This window comes from Gymnoscopelus microlampas (genome assembly GCF_963454915.1).
Source record: "Gymnoscopelus microlampas genome assembly, chromosome: 13".
In the NCBI taxonomy this organism is placed as follows: Eukaryota; Metazoa; Chordata; class Actinopteri; order Myctophiformes; family Myctophidae; genus Gymnoscopelus; species Gymnoscopelus microlampas.
In genome coordinates this window covers 51484036-51500585 of record NC_139950.1, presented here as the reverse complement: position 1 = coordinate 51500585, position 16550 = coordinate 51484036, and the positions used below count along the sequence as shown (strand labels likewise).

General features: G+C 38.9%; 1 protein-coding gene across 1 annotated transcript in view; it reads right to left on the bottom strand.

Annotated features, from left to right (window-relative positions):
- The window catches only part of LOC311058874 (golgin subfamily A member 7B-like), a gene marked incomplete at its 3' end in the record, with an annotated part of 56357 nt that overhangs the window by 3458 nt on the left and 36349 nt on the right, over positions 1-16550 (bottom strand). The gene's annotated exons all lie outside the window — the stretch shown is intronic.

Sequence of the window (16550 nt, the reverse complement as noted above, 5' to 3'; positions counted from 1 at the left end):
TACGTTCGGCGGATTTTTTTCTCTCTCTGCGCTTCTCAGTCTGGAATGCCTCCTATCTCCAGGAGGCGGGACACAGCAGCCAAGGTTCGAAACCTACCGTGGCTTCTGATTGGTCTGTGGTGCGGGGCGGGACCAAAAAAACGGTGTGATCGTTTTGATTCGTCATTCGTTTGAACAACATCCAATCAGCAACAACGTTGCCGAACGTAACATATGTAGTTCCTGTGTACTTCCTGTGTAGTTCTGAAAGACGAGTCAATCGGGGGCATTCCAGACTGAGAAGCGGAGAGAGAAAAAAAAGTCCGCCGAACGCAGCGAAGCAGGCTGGCACCCAGGCTAACGTTTCAGGCAATTTCAAGAGGATTGGTAGTGACTTTTTTTGTGATTTTTTTTTCCCGTTTCGGTAGTGACACTACCGAAACAAAAAAAAAATGTTCCCCCAAAAACCTGTTAGGAGCACGTTTCAGGAAATTTCAAGTGGATTGGTAGTGACTTTTTTTGTGATTTTTTTTTCCCGTTTCGGCAGTGACACTACCGAAACGGAAAAAAAAATGTTCCCCCAAAAACCTGTTAGGAGCACGTTTCAGGCAATTTCAAGTGGATTGGTAGTGACTTTTTTTGTGATTTTTTTTTTTCGTTTCGGTAGTGACGAAAAGTGACGAGTGACTAAAACGAAAAAAAAAATGTTCCCCCAAAAACCTGTTAGGAGCACGTTTCAGGCAATTTCAAGAGGATTGGTAGTGACTTTTTTTGTGAATTTTTTTTTCCGTTTCGGTAGTGACGAAAAGTGACGAGTGACGAAAACGAAAAAAAATTGTTCCCCCAAAAACCTGTTAGGAGCACGTTTCAGGCAATTTCAAGAGGATTCGTAGTGACTTTTTTTGTGAAATGTTTTTTTCGTTTCGGTAAAGACACTACCGAAACGAAAAAAAAAATGTTCCCCCAAAAACCTGTTAGGAGCACGTTTCAGGCAATTTCAAGTGGATTGGTAGTGACTTCTTTTGTGAAATTTTTTTTCCGTTTCGGTAGTGACGAAAAGTGACGAGTGACGAAAACGAAAAAAAAAAATGTTCCCCCAAAAACCTGTTAGGAGCACGTTTCAGGCAATTTCAAGAGGATTGGTAGTGACTTTTTTTGTGATTTTTTTTTTCCGTTTCGGTTGTGACATTACCGAAACAAAAAAAAAAAGTTCCCCCAAAAACCTGTTAGGAGCACGTTTCAGGCAATTTCAAGTGGATTGGTAGTGACTTTTTTTTGTGAATTTTTTTTTCCGTTTCGGTAGTGACGAAAAGTGACGAGTGACGAAAACGAAAAAAAAAATGTTCCCCCAAAAAACTGTTAGGAGCACGTTTCAGGCAATTTCAAGAGGATTGGTAGTGACTTTTTTTGTGAATTTTTTTTTCCGTTTCGGTAAAGACACTACCGAAACGGGAAAAAAAATTGTTCCCCCAAAAACCTTTTAGGAGCACGTTTCAGGCAATTTCAAGTGGATTGGTAGTGACTTTTTTTGTGAATTTTTTTTTCCGTTTCGGTAGACACTACCGAAACGGAAAAAAAAATTGTTCCCCCAAAAACCTTTTAGGAGCACGTTTCAGGCAATTTCAAGTGGATTGGTAGTGACTTTTATTGTGAATTTTTTTTTCCGTTTCGGTAGTGACACTACCGAAACGGAAAAAAAAATGTTCCCCCAAAAACCTGTTAGGAGTACGTTTCAGGCAATTTCAAGTGGATTGGTAGTGACTTTTTTGTAAAAAAAAAATTCCGTTTCGGTAGTGACGAAAAGTGACGAGTGACGAAAACGAAAAAAAAAACGTTCCCCCAAAAACCTGTTAGGAGCACGTTTCAGGCAATTTCAAGTGGATTGGTAGTGACTTTTTTTGTGATTTTTTTTTTTCGTTTCGGTAGTGACGAAAAGTGACGAGTGACTAAAACGAAAAAAAAAAATGTTCCCCCAAAAACCTGTTAGGAGCACGTTTCAGGCAATTTCAAGAGGATTGGTAGTGACTTTTTTTGTGAATTTTTTTTTCCGTTTCGGTAGTGACGAAAAGTGACGAGTGACGAAAACGAAAAAAAATTGTTCCCCCAAAAACCTGTTAGGAGCACGTTTCAGGCAATTTCAAGAGGATTCGTAGTGACTTTTTTTGTGAAATGTTTTTTTCGTTTCGGTAAAGACACTACCGAAACGAAAAAAAAAATGTTCCCCCAAAAACCTGTTAGGAGCACGTTTCAGGCAATTTCAAGTGGATTGGTAGTGACTTCTTTTGTGAAATTTTTTTTCCGTTTCGGTAGTGACGAAAAGTGACGAGTGACGAAAACGAAAAAAAAAAATGTTCCCCCAAAAACCTGTTAGGAGCACGTTTCAGGCAATTTCAAGAGGATTGGTAGTGACTTTTTTTGTGATTTTTTTTTTCCGTTTCGGTTGTGACATTACCGAAACAAAAAAAAAAAGTTCCCCCAAAAACCTGTTAGGAGCACGTTTCAGGCAATTTCAAGTGGATTGGTAGTGACTTTTTTTTTGTGAATTTTTTTTTCCGTTTCGGTAGTGACGAAAAGTGACGAGTGACGAAAACGAAAAAAAAATTGTTCCCCCAAAAAACTGTTAGGAGCACGTTTCAGGCAATTTCAAGAGGATTGGTAGTGACTTTTTTTGTGATTTTTTTTTTCCGTTTCGGTAAAGACACTACCGAAACGGAAAAAAAAATTGTTCCCCCAAAAACCTTTTAGGAGCACGTTTCAGGCAATTTCAAGTGGATTGGTAGTGACTTTTTTTGTGAATTTTTTTTTCCGTTTCGGTAGACACTACCGAAACGGAAAAAAAAATTGTTCCCCCAAAAACCTTTTAGGAGCACGTTTCAGGCAATTTCAAGTGGATTGGTAGTGACTTTTATTGTGAATTTTTTTTTCCGTTTCGGTAGTGACACTACCGAAACGGAAAAAAAAATGTTCCCCCAAAAACCTGTTAGGAGTACGTTTCAGGCAATTTCAAGTGGATTGGTAGTGACATTTTTGTAAAAAAAAAATTCCGTTTCGGTAGTGACGAAAAGTGACGAGTGACGAAAACGAAAAAAAAAACGTTCCCCCAAAAACCTGTTAGGAGCACGTTTCAGGCAATTTCAAGTGGATTGGTAGTGACTTTTTTTGTGATTTTTTTTTTTCGTTTCGGTAGTGACGAAAAGTGACGAGTGACTAAAACGAAAAAAAAAATTGTTCCCCCAAAAACCTTTTAGGAGCACGTTTCAGGCAATTTCAAGTGGATTGGTAGTGACTTTTATTGTGAATTTTTTTTTCCGTTTCGGTAGTGACACTACCGAAACGGAAAAAAAAATGTTCCCCCAAAAACCTGTTAGGAGTACGTTTCAGGCAATTTCAAGTGGATTGGTAGTGACTTTTTTGTAAAAAAAAAATTCCGTTTCGGTAGTGACGAAAAGTGACGAGTGACGAAAACGAAAAAAAAAACGTTCCCCCAAAAACCTGTTAGGAGCACGTTTCAGGCAATTTCAAGTGGATTGGTAGTGACTTTTTTTGTGATTTTTTTTTTTCGTTTCGGTAGTGACGAAAAGTGACGAGTGACTAAAACGAAAAAAAAAAATGTTCCCCCAAAAACCTGTTAGGAGCACGTTTCAGGCAATTTCAAGAGGATTGGTAGTGACTTTTTTTGTGAATTTTCTTTTCCGTTTCGGTAGTGACGAAAAGTGACGAGTGACGAAAACGAAAAAAAATTGTTCCCCCAAAAACCTGTTAGGAGCACGTTTCAGGCAATTTCAAGAGGATTCGTAGTGACTTTTTGTGAAATGTTTTTTTCGTTTCGGTAAAGACACTACCGAAACGAAAAAAAAAATGTTCCCCCAAAAACCTGTTAGGAGCACGTTTCAGGCAATTTCAAGTGGATTGGTAGTGACTTCTTTTGTGAAATTTTTTTTCCGTTTCGGTAGTGACGAAAAGTGACGAGTGACGAAAACGAAAAAAAAAAAATGTTCCCCCAAAAACCTGTTAGGAGCACGTTTCAGGCAATTTCAAGAGGATTGGTAGTGACTTTTTTTGTGATTTTTTTTTTCCGTTTCGGTTGTGACGAAAAGTGACGAGTGACGAAAACGAAAAAAAAATTGTTCCCCCAAAAAACTGTTAGGAGCACGTTTCAGGCAATTTCAAGAGGATTGGTAGTGACTTTTTTTGTGATTTTTTTTTTCCGTTTCGGTAAAGACACTACCGAAACGGAAAAAAAAATTGTTCCCCCAAAAACCTTTTAGGAGCACGTTTCAGGCAATTTCAAGTGGATTGGTAGTGACTTTTTTTGTGAATTTTTTTTTCCGTTTCGGTAGACACTACCGAAACGGAAAAAAAAATTGTTCCCCCAAAAACCTTTTAGGAGCACGTTTCAGGCAATTTCAAGTGGATTGGTAGTGACTTTTATTGTGAATTTTTTTTTCCGTTTCGGTAGTGACACTACCGAAACGGAAAAAAAAATGTTCCCCCAAAAACCTGTTAGGAGTACGTTTCAGGCAATTTCAAGTGGATTGGTAGTGACTTTTTTGTAAAAAAAAAATTCCGTTTCGGTAGTGACGAAAAGTGACGAGTGACGAAAACGAAAAAAAAAACGTTCCCCCAAAAACCTGTTAGGAGCACGTTTCAGGCAATTTCAAGAGGATTGGTGGTGACTTTTTTTGTGACATTTTTCTTCCGTTTCGTCATTTTTCGTCACCAGCATTTTTTCGTCACCAGCATTTTTCGTCATTTTTCGTCACCAGCATTTTTTCGTCACCAGCATTTTTCGTCATTTTTCGTCATTTTTCGTCACCAGCATTTTTTCGTCACCAGCATTTTTCGTCATTTTTCGTCACCAGCATTTTTTCATCACCAGCATTTTTCGGCATTTTTCGTCACCAGCATTTCTCGTCATTTTTCGTCACCAGCATTTTTTCACCAGCATTTTTTCGTCACCAGCATTTTTTCGTCACCAGCATTTTTCGTCATTTTTCGTCACCAGCATTTTTTGTCATTTTTCGTCACCAGCATTTTTTCACCAGCATTTTTTCGTCACCAGCATTTTTCGTCATTTTTCGTCACCAGCATTTTTTCGTCACCAGCATTTTTCGTCATTTTTCGTCACCAGCATTTTTTCGTCACCAGCATTTTTCGTCATTTTTCCTCACCAGCATTTTTCCAGTCCAGAGCTCGATGAATGTTAGGGACGAAAAAAAAAGTCACTAAAAAGTACTACCAATCAACTCTAAATTGCCTGAAACGTACTCCTAACAGGTTTTTGGGGGGACGATTTTCCAAAACTTTCGTTTCGGCAAAACGTTTCGGTAAAAAGAAAATTTACATAGTCCAGAGCTCGATGAATGTTAGGGACGAAAAAAAAAGTGACTAAAAAGTACTACCAATCAACTCTAAATTGCCTGAAACGTACTCCTAACAGGTTTTTGGGGGAACTTTTTTTTTTTCATTTCGGTAGTGTCACTACCGAAACGGAAAAAAATTTACCAAGTCAAGAGCTCGATGAATGTTATGGACCAAAAAAGTCACTACCAATCAACTTTAAATTGCCTGAAACGTACTCCTAACAGGTTTTTGGGGGAACATTTTTTTTTTCGTTTCGGTAGTGTCACTACCGAAACGGAAAAAAAAATGACTAAGTCCAGAGCTCGATGAATGTTAGGGACCAAAAAAAAGTCACTACCAATCAACTTTAAATTGCCTGAAACGTACTCCTAACAGGTTTTTGGGGGATTTTTTTTTTTTTCGTTTCGGTATTGTCACTACCGAAACGGAAAAAAAATTACTAAGTCCAGAGCTCGATGAATGTTATGGACCAAAAAAAAAAGTCACAAAAAGGTCACTACCAATCAACTTTAAATTGCCTGAAACGTACTCCTAACAGGTTTTTGGGGGAACATTATTTTTTTCGTTTCGGTAGTGTCACTACCGAAACGGAAAAAAAATTACTAAGTCCAGAGCTCGATGAATGTTAGGGACCAAAAAAAAGTCACTACCAATCAACTTTAAATTGCCTGAAACGTACTCCTAACAGGTTTTTGGGGGAACATTTTTTATTTCGTTTCGGTAGTGTCACTACCGAAACGGAAAAAAATTTACTCGATGAATGTTAGGGACCAAAAAAAAAGTCACAAAAAAGTCACTACCAATCAACTTTAAATTGCCTGAAACGTACTCCTAACAGGTTTTTGGGGGAACTTTTTTTTTTTCGTTTCGGTAGTGTCACTACCGAAACGGGAAAAAAATTACTAAGTCCAGAGCTTGATGAATGTTATGGACCAAAAAAAAAAGTCACAAAAAAGTCACTACCAATCAATTTTAAATTGCCTGAAACGTACTCCTAACAGGTTTTTGGGGGAACATTATTTTTTTCGTTTCGGTAGTGTCACTACCGAAACGGAAAAAAAATCACTAAGTCCAGAGCTCGATGAATGTTAGGGACCAAAAAAAAAGTCACAAAAAAGTCACTACCAATCAACTTTAAATTGCCTGAAACGTACTCCTAACAGGTTTTTGGGGGAACCATTTTTTTTTCGTTTCGGTAGTGTCACTACCGAAACGGGAAAAAAAATTACTAAGTCCAGAGCTCGATGAATGTTAGGGACCAAAAAAAAAGTCACAAAAAAGTCACTACCAATCAACTTTAAATTGCCTGAAACGTACTCCTAACAGGTTTTTGGGGCGACGATTTTGGCCTCCACACTTAGTGATTTTTTCGGATTCAACTTTCGTTTCGGTGGTGACCAACTTTCGTTTCGGTAGTTTGATTACAAAATGTAAGTTGTGTAAAAAATAATCTGACTATACTAAGTTGTTATTTGTTTGTTTAAGTCAGGCTATACTCTACTCAGAGTCATAAGTTTACAAAATGAACTAAAGTACAGTGAACGTCTGTGCGGTTTGTCTTCATCACTGAAAATAACGTACATGTAAACTGATATAAAACTGCTGTCATGTGCAGTTGGGGTGAAGAAACACAATCATTTCACTCCTAATAATACCTATTTGATTTGACATCCTGACTTGCTGCTGTAGCTGAGGCTTGAACCTGTTACCTGCGGCTCACTAGTCAGTGACTCTATCCATTCACCTACAGCTGTTTCCTTGGAATCTGTGGTTCTGAAACGTTTTGTTGTCAACCCCCCAAATTGACATGTATTTGGGCAGTGGACCCCAATGTGAAAAGATGTAGTGTCAGGCTCCCCCATGAAAAAGATTTATATTTATGCTGTAACACATTTTTTTAAAAGTTATTTGTCTTGTTTGTTGTTCAAGTCAAAGCACCAGGAAGGCTGTACTTGTCAGCCATCTGTTAGCTCAATGGGTTGAGACGCAGTATTCATGATCCAGAGGCCATGAGTTCAAATCCCATTGATGTCTTTCCTATGATTCTTTCCTTTGCAGACTGGCTTCCAGAAGATCAAGTGAAAACTACCAGGAAGGCTATATTTGTCATCCAACTGTTAGCTCAATGGGTTGAGACGCAGTATACATGATCCAGAGGCCATGAGTTCAAATCCCATTGATGTCTTTCCTATGATTCTTTCCTTTGCAGACTGGCTTCCAGAAGATCAACTGAAAACTACCAGGAAGGCTGTACTTGTCAGCCATCTGTTAGCTCAATGGGTTGAGACGCAGTATTCATGATCCAGAGGCCATGAGTTCAAATCCCATTGATGTCTTTCCTTTGCAGACTGGCTTCCAGAAGATCAAGTGAAAACTACCAGGAAGGCTATATTTGTCATCCAACTGTTAGCTCAATGGGTTGAGACTTAGTATACATGATCCAGAGGCCATGAGTTCAAATCCCATTGATGTCTTTCCTATGATTCTTTCCTTTGCAGACTGGCTTCCAGAAGATCAACTGAAAACTACCAGGAAGGCTGTACTTGTCAGCCATCTGTTAGCTCAATGGGTTGAGATGCAGTATTCATGATCCAGAGGCCATGAGTTCAAATCCCATTGATGTCTTTCCTATGATTCTTTCCTTTGCAGACTGGCTTCCAGAGGATCAACTGAAAACTACCAGGAAGGCTTTACTTGTCAGCCATCTGTTAGCTCAATGGGTTGAGACGCAGTATTCATGATCCAGAGGCCATGAGTTCAAATCCCATTGATGTCTTTCCTAACATGACTTGACTTGAGTGGGAATCGAACCCACTCAAGTCAAGTCTCTCCAATAACATGACTGGACTTGACTCGAGTGGGAATCGAACCCACTCAAGTCAAGTATCTCCAATAACATGACTGGACTTGACTCGAGTGGGAATCGAACCCACTCAAGTCAAGTCTCTCCAATAACATGACTGGACTTGACTCGAGTGGGAATCGAACCCACTCAAGTCAAGTCTTTCCAATAACATGATTGGACTTGACTCGAGTGGGAATCGAACCCACTCAAGTCAAGTCTGTCCAATAACATGACTGGACTTGACTCGAGTGGGAATCGAACCCACTCAAGTCTGTCCAATAACATGACTTGACTCGAGTGGGAATCGAACCCACTCAAGTCAAGTCTGTCCAATAACATGACTGGACTTGACTCGAGTGGGAATCGAACCCACTCACGTCAAGTCAAGCCATGTTATTGGACAGACGCTCTACCAGTTGAGCTATGCTGTAGGCTGAGAGTTACAGGTTTCCTGGTGGTTTTAACTTGTTTTTCTAGAAGTTAGTCTGCAAAGGGAAGCATCACTAAGGATATCAGTCAATTTATCCGTTGCCCCAAGTTACCGGGGACACTTGACTCGAGTGGGAATCGAACCCAGTCAAGTCAAGTCAAGTTATTGGACAGACGCTCTACCAGTTGAGCTATGCTGTTGGCTGAGAGTTACAGGTTTCCTGGTGGTTATATATATTAGTTAGTTATATAGTAGTAGTAAGTATATTAGTTAGTTATATAGTAGTAGTATGTATATTAGTAAGAATATTAAGTATATTAGCATGCAAGGGTCTCTCTCTCTCTCTCTCTCTCTCTCTCTCTCTCTCTCTCTCTCTCTCTCTCTCTCTCTCTCTCTCTCTCTCTCTCTCTCTCTCTCTCTCTCTCTCTCTCTCTCTCTCTCTCTCTCTCTCTCTCTCTCTCTCTCTCTCATATATATTACCTCCTTTCAGTAATATTCCAGCTGTCCGTTTGGAATTTTACTATAACCCCTCTGCTTTATTATCTGGAAACCACCGGGAGGAGACGGCCTTCCCGGTGCCCACTGCTTGCACATCGATGGGTTATTTTTCAGTACCTGACATGAGGCTTGAACCAAGTACATTGTACAAGGTGCCCTGCGCCACCAGCCCTGTGACTAGTCCGCTGCGCCATTGGTACCGGCCAATCCTCACTGCTTTCCGGGCGGCTTTAGAGTAGTTCTTCTGGAACTCAGTCTTTAAAGGAAGGTTTCGGGGTAAAGAGTCAGTGGGGTTTGAACCCACAATCTCTGGAACATGTTAACAGTGTTGGCAGTGACTCAACCCACTGTGCTACCAGCTGCCTTGCTGTGATGAGGTCTTCATTCCTCTTTGGGGAACAACACACAACAACACAAAAACAAAACAAAAATATCTTTACAGCATATTATTTTGTCTATGGTTTGTTGTGCTGTTGCTTCTGAATGTTTAATGAACCCCAATGGAAACAAGCCTTTGGCTTTTATGTCATTATCTAATTGGCCTTCAATCTTTAGCATGGCACAGTGGCCCACTGGATAAAGAGCCTGCCTGAGAAACAAAAAGGTTAGGAGTTTGATTCTTAACCCTGACATTGTGTATAAATATATATATTCTTTTAAAGTTTTAAATATAAATCTTTTTCATGGGGGGCCCTGACACTACATCTTTTCACATTGAGGTCCACTGCCAAATACATGTTAATTTGGGGGGCCCTTGACAACAAAATGTTTTAGAACCACAGATCTAAGTAGACCTGTAGCTGAATGGTTAGTGTGATTACCTGGTGAGCCGTAGGTTACAGGTTCAAGGCTCGGCCACTGCAGTCGGCACAGTCCGTCGATTCCCTACAAGACCATAGCACTGATTAGATCAGAAAGCCAGAATATAGAGCTTCAACTTAAAGCCAACCAAAAATGATTATTTAACACCTTTCAAATAACCCATTATGCACAGAGTTGAGAAGTATTCATCTGGATACAGTGTCTTCATATACATTCACATTGAAGTAATCTTTAAAGATACCTTTTTTTTAGGTAAGTTAAAAAGTTAAAGCTCTACATTGTGATACATACTAACTTTCGTTTCGGTAGTGACACAATGGTGAATTTTTTTTTACTCCACTACAAAGTACTACCAATCAATCTAAATTGCCTGAAACGTACTCCTAACAGGTTTTTGGGGGGACGATTTTGGCCTCCACACTTAGTGATTTTTTCGGATATAACTTTCGTTTCGGTAGTGACACAAAAACGTTTCGGTAGTGATACAATGGTGAAAAAAAATTACTCCACTACATAGTACTACCAATCAACTCTAAATTGCCTGAAACGTACTCCTAACAGGTTTTTGGGGGAACATTGTTTTTTTCGTTTCGGTAGTGTCTTTACCGAAACGGGGGAAAAAAATCACAAAAAAAGTCACTACCAATCCTCTTGAAATTGCCTGAAACGTGCTCCTAACAGGTTTTTGGGGGAACATTTTTTTTTCTCGTTTTCGTCACTCGTCACTTTTCGTCACTACCGAAACGAAAAAAAAGATCACAAAAAAAGTCACTACCAATCCTCTTGAAATTGCCTGAAACGTGCTCCTAACAGGTTTTTGGGGGAACATTTTTTTTGTTTGTTTTCGTCACTCGTCACTTTTCGTCACTACCGAAACGGAAAAAAAAATCACAAAAAAAGTCACTACCAATCCACTTGAAATTGCCTGAAACGTGCTCCTAACAGGTTTTTGGGGGAACCATTTTTTTTCTCGTTTCGGTAGTGTCACTACCGAAACGGAAAAAAAAAATCACAAAAAAAGTCACTACCAATCCTCTTGTAATTGCCTGAAACGTGCTCCTAACAGGTTTTTGGGGGAACATTTTTTTTTTCGTTTTCGTCACTCGTCACTCGTCACTCGTCACTTTTCGTTACTACCGAAACGGAAAAAAAAAAATTCACATCGAGCTCTGGACTTAGTAAATTTTCTTTTTACCGAAACGTTTTGCCGAAACAAAAGTTTTGGAAAATCGTCGAAAAAATGCTGGTGACAAAAAATGACGAAAAATGCTGGTGACGAAAAAATTCTGGTGACGAGAAATGACGAAAAATGCTGGTGACGAAAAAATGCTGGTGAAAAAATGCTGGTGACGAAAAATGACAAAAAATTCTGGTGACGAAAAATGACGAAAAATGCTGGTGACGAAAAAATGCCGGTGACGAAAAAATGCTGGTGACGAAAAATGACGAAAAATGCTGGTGACGAAAAAATGCTGGTGAAAAAATGCTGGTGACGAAAAATGACGAAAAATGCTGGTGACGAAAAATGACGAAAAATGCTGGTGACGAAAAAATGCTGGTGACGAAAAATGACGAAAAATGCTGGTGACGAAAAAATGCTGGTGACGAAAAATGACGAAAAATGACGAAAAATGCTGGTGACGAAAAAATGCTCGTGGCGAAAAATGACGAAAAATGCTGGTGACGAAAAAATGCTGGTGACGAAAAATGCTGGTGACGAAAAAATGCTGGTGACGAAAAATGACGAAAAATGCTGGTGACGAAAAATGACGAAAAATGCTGGTGACGAAAAAATGCTGGTGACGAAAAATGACGAAAAATGCTGGTGACGAAAAAATGCTGGTGACGAAAAATTACGAAAAATGCTGGTGACGAAAAATGACGAAAAATGCTGGTGACGAAAGAATGCTGGTGACGAAAAATGACGAAAAATGCTGGTGACGAAAAAATGCTGGTGACGAAAAATGACGAAAAATGCTGGTAGCCACTGCAGTCGGCACAGTCCGTCGATTCCCTACAAGACCATAGCACTGATTAGATCAGAAAGCCAGAATATAGAGCTTCAACTTAAAGCCAACCAAAAATGATTATTTAACACCTTTCAAATAACCCATTATGCACAGAGTTGAGAAGTATTCATCTGGATACAGTGTCTTCATATACATTCACATTGAAGTAATCTTTAAAGATACCTTTTTTTTAGGTAAGTTAAAAAGTTAAAGCTCTACATTGTGATACATACTAACTTTCGTTTCGATAGTGACACAAAAACGTTTCGGTAGTGACACAATGGTGATTTTTTTTTTACTCCACTACAAAGTACTACCAATCAATCTAAATTGCCTGAAACGTACTCCTAACAGGTTTTTGGGGGGACGATTTTGGCCTCCACACTTAGTGATTTTTTCGGAAATAACTTTCGTTTCGGTAGTGACACAAAAACGTTTCGGTAGTGACACAATGGTGGAAAAAAAAATACTCCACTACATAGTACTACCAATCAACTCTAAATTGCCTGAAACGTACTCCTAACAGGTTTTTGGGGGGACGATTTTGGCCTCTAAACTTAATGATTTTTTCCGATTTAACTTTCGTTTCGGTAGTGACACAAAAACGTTTTGGTAGTGACACAATGGTGAAGAAAAAAATGTACTCCACGACAAAGTTTTGGGGGGACGATTTGCAGAAACTGGAGCCTGCAGAAACTGCTGTCACTACCGAAACGGAAAAAAAAATTCACAAAAAAAGTCACTACCAATCCACTTGAAATTGCCTGAAACGTGCTCCTAACAGGTTTTTGGGGGAACATTTTTTTTTTCGTTTCGGTAGTGTCTTTACCGAAACAGAAAAAAAAAATCACAAAAAAAGTCACTACCAATCCTCTTGAAATTCCCTGAAACGTGCTCCTAACAGGTTTTTGGGGGAACATTTTTTTTTTCGTTTTCGTCACTCGTCACTTTTCGTCACTACCGAAACGAAAAAAAAGATCACAAAAAAAGTCACTACCAATCCTCTTGAAATTGCCTGAAACGTGCTCCTAACAGGTTTTTGGGGGAACATTTTTTTTGTTTGTTTTCGTCACTCGTCACTACCGAAACGGGAAAAAAAATCACAAAAAAAGTCACTACCAATCCACTTGAAATTGCCTGAAACGTGCTCCTAACAGGTTTTTGGGGGAACCATTTTTTTTTCGTTTCGGTAGTGTCACTACCGAAACGGAAAAAAAAAATCACAAAAAAAGTCACTACCAATCCTCTTGAAATTGCCTGAAACGTGCTCCTAACAGGTTTTTGGGGGAACCTTTTCTTTTTCCGTTTTTGTCACTCGTCACTCGTCACTTTTCGTTACTACCGAAACGGAAAAAAAAAATCACAAAAAAAGTCACTACCAATCCACTTGAAATTGCCTGAAACGTACTCCTAACAGGTTTTTGGGGGAACATTTTTTTTCCCCGTTTCGGTAGTGTCACTACCGAAACGGAAAAAAAAATTCACAAAAAAAGTCACTACCAATCCTCTTGAAATTTCCTGAAACGTGCTCCTAACAGGTTTTTGGGGGAACACTTCTTTTTTCGTTTTCGTCACTCGTCACTTTTCGTCACTACCGAAACGGAAAAAAAAATTCACAAAAAAAGTCACTACCAATCCACGTGAAATTGCCTGAAACGTGCTCCTAACAGGTTTTTGGGGGAACAATTTTTTTTTCGTTTCGGTAGTGTCACTACCGAAACGGAAAAAAAAATCACAAAAAAAGTCACTACCAATCCTCTTGAAATTGCCTGAAACGTGCTCCTAACAGGTTTTTGGGGGAACTTTTTTTTTCGTTTCGGTAGTGTCTTTACCGAAACGAAAAAAATATTTCACAAAAAAAGTCACTACCAATCCACTTGAAATTGCCTGAAACGTGCTCCTAACAGGTTTTTGGGGCAACAATTTTTTTTTCATTTCGGTAGTCACTACCGAAACGGAAGAAAAATTTCACAAAAAAAGTCACTACCAATCCACTTGAAATTGCCTGAAACGTGCTCCTAACAGGTTTTTGGGGGAACAATTTTTTTTTCGTCACTCGTCACTTTTCGTCACTACCGAAACGGAAAAAATAAATCACAAAAAAAGTCACTACCAATCCACTTGAAATTGCCTGAAACGTGCTCCTAACAGGTTTTTGGGGGAACATTTTTTTTTCCGTTCCGGTAGTGTCTTTACCGAAACGAAAAAAAAAAATCACAAAAAAAGTCACTACCAATCCTCTTGAAATTGCCTGAAACGTGCTCCTAACAGGTTTTTGGGGGAACAATTTTTTTTTCGTTTCGGTAGTGTCATACCGAAACGGAAAAAAAAAATCACAAAAAAAGTCACTACCAATCCTCTTGAAATTGCCTGAAACACAATCTCTGGAACATGTTGGCAGTATTGGCATTGACTTAACCCACTGTGCTACCGGCTGCTTTGCTATAGTCAGGTCTTAATTCCCGATTGAGGAACAGCACACAACAATACAAAAAAAAAAGAAAAAAATATCTTTACTGCATATTATTTTGTCTATGGTTTGTTGTGCTGTTGCTTATCTAGATGTTTGAATGTTAATGAACACCAATGGAAACAAGCTTTTCTGTCATTGCCTATTTGGCCTTCAAATCTTGGCATGGAAGTGTCCCACTGGATAAAGAGCCTGCCTGAGAAACCAAAGGTTATCAGTTTGATTCTTAACCATGATATCGTGTGAAAATATCAACACATTAAATAGATATATTCTTTTTAAGTTTTAAATATAAATCTTTTTCATGGGGGGCCCTGACACTACATCTTTTCACATTGGGGTCCATTGCCAAATACGTCAATTTGGGGGGCCTTGAAAACAAAATGTTTTAGAACCACAGATTCAAATAAGACAGCTGTAGGTAAATGGATAGAGTCACTTGGTGAGCCGAAGGTTGCAGGTTCAAGACCTGACCAATGCAGTCCACCAGTCTGTCACACAACCATAACAATGATTAGATCAGACGTTAAGAATATGCACCTTTATCTTAAGAGGGGGCAAAATTGACTTAACGCCTTTCAAATAATCCATTATGCACATAGCTGATAAGTATACATCTGGATACAGTGTCTTCATATTCAGATTGAAGTAATCTTTAAAGATACATTTTTTTTAAGATACGTTAAAAAGTTAAAGCTCTAAATTGTGATCCATACTAAAGGCTGATTTCTGTATAATACATTTAACAGTTCAATGTGAGAGTTCAAATATAAATGCCAACAGAATGAGCAGGGCACAGCAGGGAATTGAACCCCATCCCAGCAAACCAGGAGCTCCATGCCTGCGTCTTTGTTTTGTGTTTTTTTAGTCGTTTTTTTTGCAAACGACCCAACACAAAACCCCTAGCAGCAACTAAAGGAACATGGTTCCTACCTTCAACACCAATCTTCCCTGCATATAAGCAGCTCTTCACTGAACAAGCAGCATAGAGTTCCTACCTTGAACACCAATCTTCACTGCAGCAGTCTTCTTCACAGACTTATCTTCTTTGACTTTATATCCTGAAAAGACACAAAGGAAAAAAGTGTTCAGTTATTCATGGTCACATTAAAGAAAATATTTATGGGCCCTTTTGGATGTAGCTTTGCCAGCCCCGCACACATTTCTAATTACCCCCCAAAATGTAACCAAATGGACCCTTACCGGTCTAACTCTGAGAGTGTACAAATTGTAACCAGAGTTAGACCGGTAAGGGTTCATTTGTTTACAATTTGTACACTCTCAAATAGACCCTTGCATTGGTGCACTGGTCTAAAAGGAACCAAATGGACCCGACCCTAACAGGTCCATTTGGTTCCAGCTGTACGGTCAGAGTTGAAATGTAAAAGTTTAAGAACCATTGGTTTAGATGCCACTATGAGCCATTGGAACAGAGTGTAGTTTGAAAGAGTTTCCTTCAATCTGTTATAAAATATAATGCCTCATTTTGTCCATTTTAATGTCATTAATTCACAGACTAGTTCCCCAAACCGAATTATTTTAAACAAAGCTGTTAACGTTGGTGGTTAATAGGGCATCACAGTTGCGGCCACTTCCTGGTGCCACTGCAAAATACTCAATGCATTTTCCCCATTGACTTTTCCAAAAATATTTATATCAATTCATTTAAGCCTAGAATCAAGCCATCCAGGATCCTGGTGAATCATGACCATTAAACATCTTTTTCTGTGATCTTTTTTTATTTTTTATTTAATTATATGATATACTATAATTGATAAATACCCTTTGTTTTGCCGTTTTCAAAAAAGTTTTTTCACAGAAACAAATGTTTAATGGTCATGATTCACCAGGATCCTGGATGGCTTGATTCTAGGCTTAAATGAATTGATATAAATATTTTTGGAAAAGTCAATGGGAAAAATGCATTGAGTATTTTGCAGTGGCACCAGGAAGTAGGCAGGAACTGCGATGCCCTATAATAATGTTCAGTTGGATGAAAAATAGACATCCAACCTTTCCAAGTTAATGGTTTGATTAACACTTACAAATTACACTCAGGCGACATTGGCTGACATGTTTTTTTCCCCAACCCCCTGCTTATTTTACCCTTACATCTAATGCATATTCTGGACT